The sequence below is a fragment of the Micromys minutus genome (genome assembly GCF_963924665.1).
Source record: "Micromys minutus genome assembly, chromosome: 3".
In the NCBI taxonomy this organism is placed as follows: Eukaryota; Metazoa; Chordata; class Mammalia; order Rodentia; family Muridae; genus Micromys; species Micromys minutus.
Window position 1 is genome coordinate 80,988,012 of NC_137972.1, and position 5,664 is coordinate 80,993,675.

General features: G+C 36.5%; 1 pseudogene across 1 annotated transcript; it reads left to right on the forward strand.

Moving 5' to 3' along the window:
• Positions 1-4,100: 4,100 nt before the first annotated feature.
• LOC308418738 (ubiquitin-like protein 5) lies at positions 4,101-4,294 on the forward strand (annotated as a pseudogene). The gene has a single exon. The product of its transcript is annotated as a ubiquitin-like protein 5 (transcript).
• The last annotated feature ends 1,370 nt before the right edge of the window (positions 4,295-5,664 follow it).

Consider the following 5,664-nt stretch of genomic DNA (forward strand, 5'->3'; position numbering starts at 1 on the left):
GCGTCGGATTCTTTCGGATTTTAAAACTTAATTTAGCAACTAATTTTTGGGACATTGTTATATAGTTATTTAATCGAATCATTATCGTTCTCTTCTATTTGGGGGATTCATTTTGTAACCTCTCAAGTCCTTTCTGGAGCTAATACAATATAAATATGAAGGAACTAGAACCATCCCCACTATCCTGAGTTGAGATACTTTCTTCTTCAGTACTTCATTGAGGTGTGAGCAATTTTGGAAATTGGTCCTGAGTTACAATGGTGAACATGGTGGAAACAGGAAGATATGACTATTGAACAACAACAGAAAATCATGGTATTAATGTTTCCCAAGATCAGTTGCTAGGTGAAGGTCAATATACTGAATTACAAAGCAGCTTGAATTTGATGACCACATCTTGGTGCTATGCAGTTTAGCAGATTTAAATGTTTGGGAAAAGATAAAAAAAAAAATCAGTAAATAGGTCTGAGTCATTTACTAAAATTTTACAAGGCCCAAAAGAAGCCTATACTAATTTTTTTTTTTTTTTTTTTGCAAAGATTGACTTCATCTGTAAATAGCGAAAGATCAGATTCAGACGTCAGACAAATATCAATAAAACCCTTTGCTTTTGAAAATGCTAATTTGAAAAGGGAATGGGTGGTCAGGCTTTTAAATGCAAGATCAACACCAATTGATGAATGGGTTAGAAATGAGCGTGATATTGTATCTCATATTTATAATGTTACTCTGATAGAAGTAATTTTTAAAGTTTTAGAAAAATAAAAATGTCACATGTTTTAATTGTGATAAACCAGGGCATTTGAAAAGGGATTGTAGGGAAGAAGTAATGTTTTTTTTTCCTAGAGCTAATCCAAATAAATAAATAAATAAATAAATAAATAAATAAATAAATAAAAATTAAAAAATGCCCCAGCATTCTGGAGTAATGCAGGTGAGGTAAAGGCCACCATTGGGCTAATGAATGCAGATCAACAATGGACAGGCAATGTAACCCTTTGCTATTGGGAAACACCTGAGGATGAGAGGTCCTCCCATCATCCCTGACATCAAATTTGATTTAATCGTTCTCTATCAGGAAACTCATCCACAGAGCAATGAAAGGAATCAATGCCTGCTGTTAAAAAGCAACATGGCTGTGGGTATAATCAAGGACAGAACAACTCCAGTAGATAAAGTGAAATATTCAGGAAAGACAAGAAAACAAAAAATTACTATAAATGATCAGAGACCAAAGCTAAAAATACAGTTAAATGGTATTGAAATTGAAGATTTAGTAGACATGGGAACATAGATGGAACAGTAATTTCACCAAAATCTTTCCATCCAGACTGACCTCTTCAGGAGGTAAATACTCAGCTTCGATGGACTCAAGCTTCATCTCAGGTAAAACAAAGTGCTAGATAGGTCAAGTGCATAGGTATGGCCAGAAGGACATGTAGAAACATTAAAGTCATATGTAAATAATGTAGCCATAAATTTATGGGGATGTGATTTATTTCAGCAATGAAAACCACAGATTGATAAACCATAAGATAAAGAATGCTTATGAAAAAAATACTAAAAAGTATTATAAAGAATGGTCACAGACTGTTCGGGTTGCTCATAAGGACACAACAGATCTTTCAAAGACACCAATCACTGTACCTTTAGAACAGCTAACTGATAAACCTGTATGGGTGGAACAATGACCTATTACAGAAGAAAAATTACAGGTACTAGGACAGCTGGTAAACACATTGAAGACTCTATCAAGACTTGGAATCTACCCATGTTTATTAAGAAAGAAAAAGAAATCAGAAAAATGGAGGGTGTTAACAGATTTAAGAACCGTAAATAAGATGATTCAGCCAATGGGCTCTCTACAGCCTGGAATCCCATCGCCTTCTTTATTACCTAAACCATGGCATTTGATAGTAATCAATTTAAAAGATTGCTTTTCCACAATCCCTTTGCATGAGCATAATAGGGAAAGGATTCCGTTTTTAGTATCTACTTATAACAATAAAGAGAGATTATTGGAAAGTCTGACCCCAGGGAATGTTACATAGTCCTTCCCTGTGCAAATATTTTGTACAATAGCTATTAAAAATAATTCAGGAACAGTTTCCTTAATCTCTGATTTACCATTATATGGATGATATATTACTGGCTGAGTCAGACACAGATACCTTAGAAAACATGTTTAATGAAATAAAAAGGATTTTGCCTTCCTGAGGATTACAAATTGCTCCTGAAAAAATACAAAGAGGACATTCTATCAAATCATCTAGGATATAAGATAGGTTTTCAGGGGCTGGAGAGATGGCTCAGTGGTTAAGAGCACTGACTGCTCTTCCAGAGGTCCTGAGTTCAATTCCCAGCAACCACATGGTGGCTCACAACCATCTGTAATGAGATCTGATGCCCTCTTCTGGTGTGTCTAAAGACAGCTACAATATACTTATATACAATAAATAAATAAATCTTAAAAAAAATAGATTTCCAGAAAGTTTGACCACAGAAAGTATAAATCAGGAAAGATCAATTACAATCTCTCAATGGTTTTAAAAAATTGCTGGAAGATATTAACTGGCTATTGCCCACAATTGGATTAACTATTTAAGAATTATGTAATTTATTTCAAACATTACAAGGTGATAAGGTTTTAAATAGTCAAATAAAACTAATCAGCTGAAGCTGAGAGAAAATTGGCTCTGGTAGAAAATAAATCACAAAATGCAAGTGTGGATCTCTTGGATCCAAAGCTTGACTGCATTTTATTTTGCCTTCCACTCGTTCTCCCACAGAAATTCTTATGCAGAGCAAATATAATATTTTTGAATGAATAATTTTAGCATGCAAAGAAAGTTAAAAATTAAAGACCAATGTCTAAAACGTTTCTGAATTGATTCTGAAAGGAAAAAAATGAAACTTTGTCAATAGCAGGGATAGACCCAAAAGAATTATGATGCCCTTCACTGAAGTGGAAACTTAAAAAAGATCCCTTGGAAAGTCAGTTGGATAGTGTTTTGCTGGTTCAAACACATGAAGGAACATTTAGCTGAAGAAGAAACAGGTGAAAGGACATGTGATGAAGAATCCTTCAAGAATGACATGCATATATTGTCTGCCTTACATTGTGTAGTTGAGCTGAATTTGTCAGAACTCCATAGAAAGAAATGTACCAAAAAACTTCTGGTGGTGTGCTGCAGTTTCTTGCCACTTCCTTGGACTCAGGCTTATTGGCAGAGTGATGTCATCTGGGGCAGATGCATGTGCTGAGGCAAGACTGTTGGAGGACAGGTAATGTTTGGAGAGAATATAGAAATGACTTGATGGACAGTGAAGGAAGCTGAGCTGAGCTTGTGTTGTTTAGAGAGCTATCTGTGCAATATTTGTTGGTCTCATGTCTTCACTAATCTTTGCTTCTCTGAGAGAGGCACAGCTGAGACCTTCTCCTGGCATCCCTCCTGGTCCCTCTGGTTGACTTGTGCCAAGGCTGAGAACTGGCTGCCTCTGCTAGGTTGTGTCACCACTGTTGCTAACCCAACTCTACTGAACTGAACTGCTGGTGTATCCATAAGGTGTTTTAAAAGATATGCTTAACAAACAGCATAGAACAAACTCTGGGGTAATAAAGACCTCAGAGATATATTTACATAGTACTTTATTAACTTTAAATTTTTTTAATGCTATTGAGAAAGGAACAACAGCTGTGGAGAGACATTGGCTAGTAGGAAAAAAAAAAAACCTGCTTACTTAAATCATCCTGTATATTTCCTCAGAATGGAAACCCTGATGTGTGTTACATTTGGGAAGAAGTATTGTGTTTGTTTCCATAGGAAAAGAAAATCTGTGTGTACCATCATAATTAATAAAGCATATTTGAACAAGAGACATGTCCTGAATAAGGACAGATGATGTTCATCAGACAGCTTGGCCATTCAGTCAAACTACCAAATAAAGATAAACAAATGCCTTTTATTTGATCAGGTAGGCTAGAAGAAATAAAAATAACTTTGATTCTCCTTCCTACATGCCCCTCCCCCAACTGGACCAGTGCTCAAGCTACAAATTATGTTGTTAATAGGTCTGAGAAAATTTGAGCTCCAGCCATAATGACAGAGGTGGTTTGTAATGACTATCCAGGACAGAAAGTCCAAGTGCTGTACCAATGACACCATCAGGGACTTGAAGAAACTGATCGCTGCCCAAACTGGCACCCATTGGAATAAGATTGTTCTTAAAACGTGGTACACATTTTTTAAGGACCAAGTGTCTCTGGGAGGTTATGAAATCCACAATGGGATGAACCTGGAGCTCTGTTACTAAGAGAGGGGCATCCCATCACCATGCCCACTGTCTAACGCTCCCACTCTCATTTGACAGTGATGAGGATGCTCCTTTTAAACAATTCTCATGAATAAAAACTTCGATGCTGCAAAAATAAATAAGTAATAAAACTGAAAAATAACAAAAATTTCAAATGATAATTTACCAAAGTCATACTTGCCTTACCAGCGTGAAATGAAAAATGTGCTTTCTTAAACCACGTATCTTAATTCCATGTTAGAATGTTAGATTGTAGATTGCCATGTGGCCCACTTGGACATCTTAGACATCAACTTTTGAGTTTTCTTAAATAAAAAGGATATTTCTGTTGTTTGGTTATTAAAAACACAGTTAAGAGATTTAAAATGTTTTAAATAAATTAAAAGATTACTATAGTTCAAACTTGTTTTCTGAATCTCTAAGAGTTGGAATAATTTGGAGAGAAGATAAAATATTTGAGCAGGGTTGGTAGTTGCCCATGTCTTTAATCCCAGAAGGGATGGGCAGATCTCTATAAATTAGTTGTTTTCTGAATGCTAGAGTTACAGTGAACAATGTGGTGTTATTAACAACACCTTTAATCCTACCACCCAGGGATAAAACTGAAACCCAGTTCCTAATCAGTATGCCTGCATACTAGAGAAATCACATACCATGTTTACAGATGTGGTGGTTTGAATAAGATTGACCCAGAGGAAGTGTCACTGTTAGGATGTATGACCTTGTTGACATAGGTGTTGCCTTGTTGGAGGAAGTGTATCACTTGTGGGAGTTGGTTTTGAGGTCTTATGCTCAAATTCCAAACCAGTACAGTCTCTTTCTGGCTTCCTTTTGATCAAGAACTCTCAGCGACTCTCAGCATCATGTCTGCCTGCATGTTGCCATGCTTCCTTCCATAACGGGCTGGCTGAACCTCTGAAACTGCAAGCCAGCTCCAATTAAATGCTGTCCTTTATAAAGTTGTCTTGGTCATGGTGTCTGTTCACAGTAATAAAACCCTAGCAAAGACAACAGATTATTATAAAAACATAGGGGGAAAAAAAGAGAGAGACTAAGAGGAAGTCAAAAGGTTGGATAGAGACACACACAGGAAGCTGAAGGAAGGGACATTGAGTTGAGGGTTTTTGAGACATCATGGAGAAGGAAAACTGGCCTTTTCCTTTTGGGACATTGGATAAGGAAGAAGGTCAGCTTGGTCCTTTCTCTACCTCTCTAAACTAGCTGATTCCATCCCAGCTTCTGGTTCCCTAGTATTTATTGGTAAAATAAAACAATTGAGATTTTGCTAAAAACAACAGTAAAGGCAGGAGGATCAGGAACTATAGACCAGCCTAGGCTATGTGAGACTGT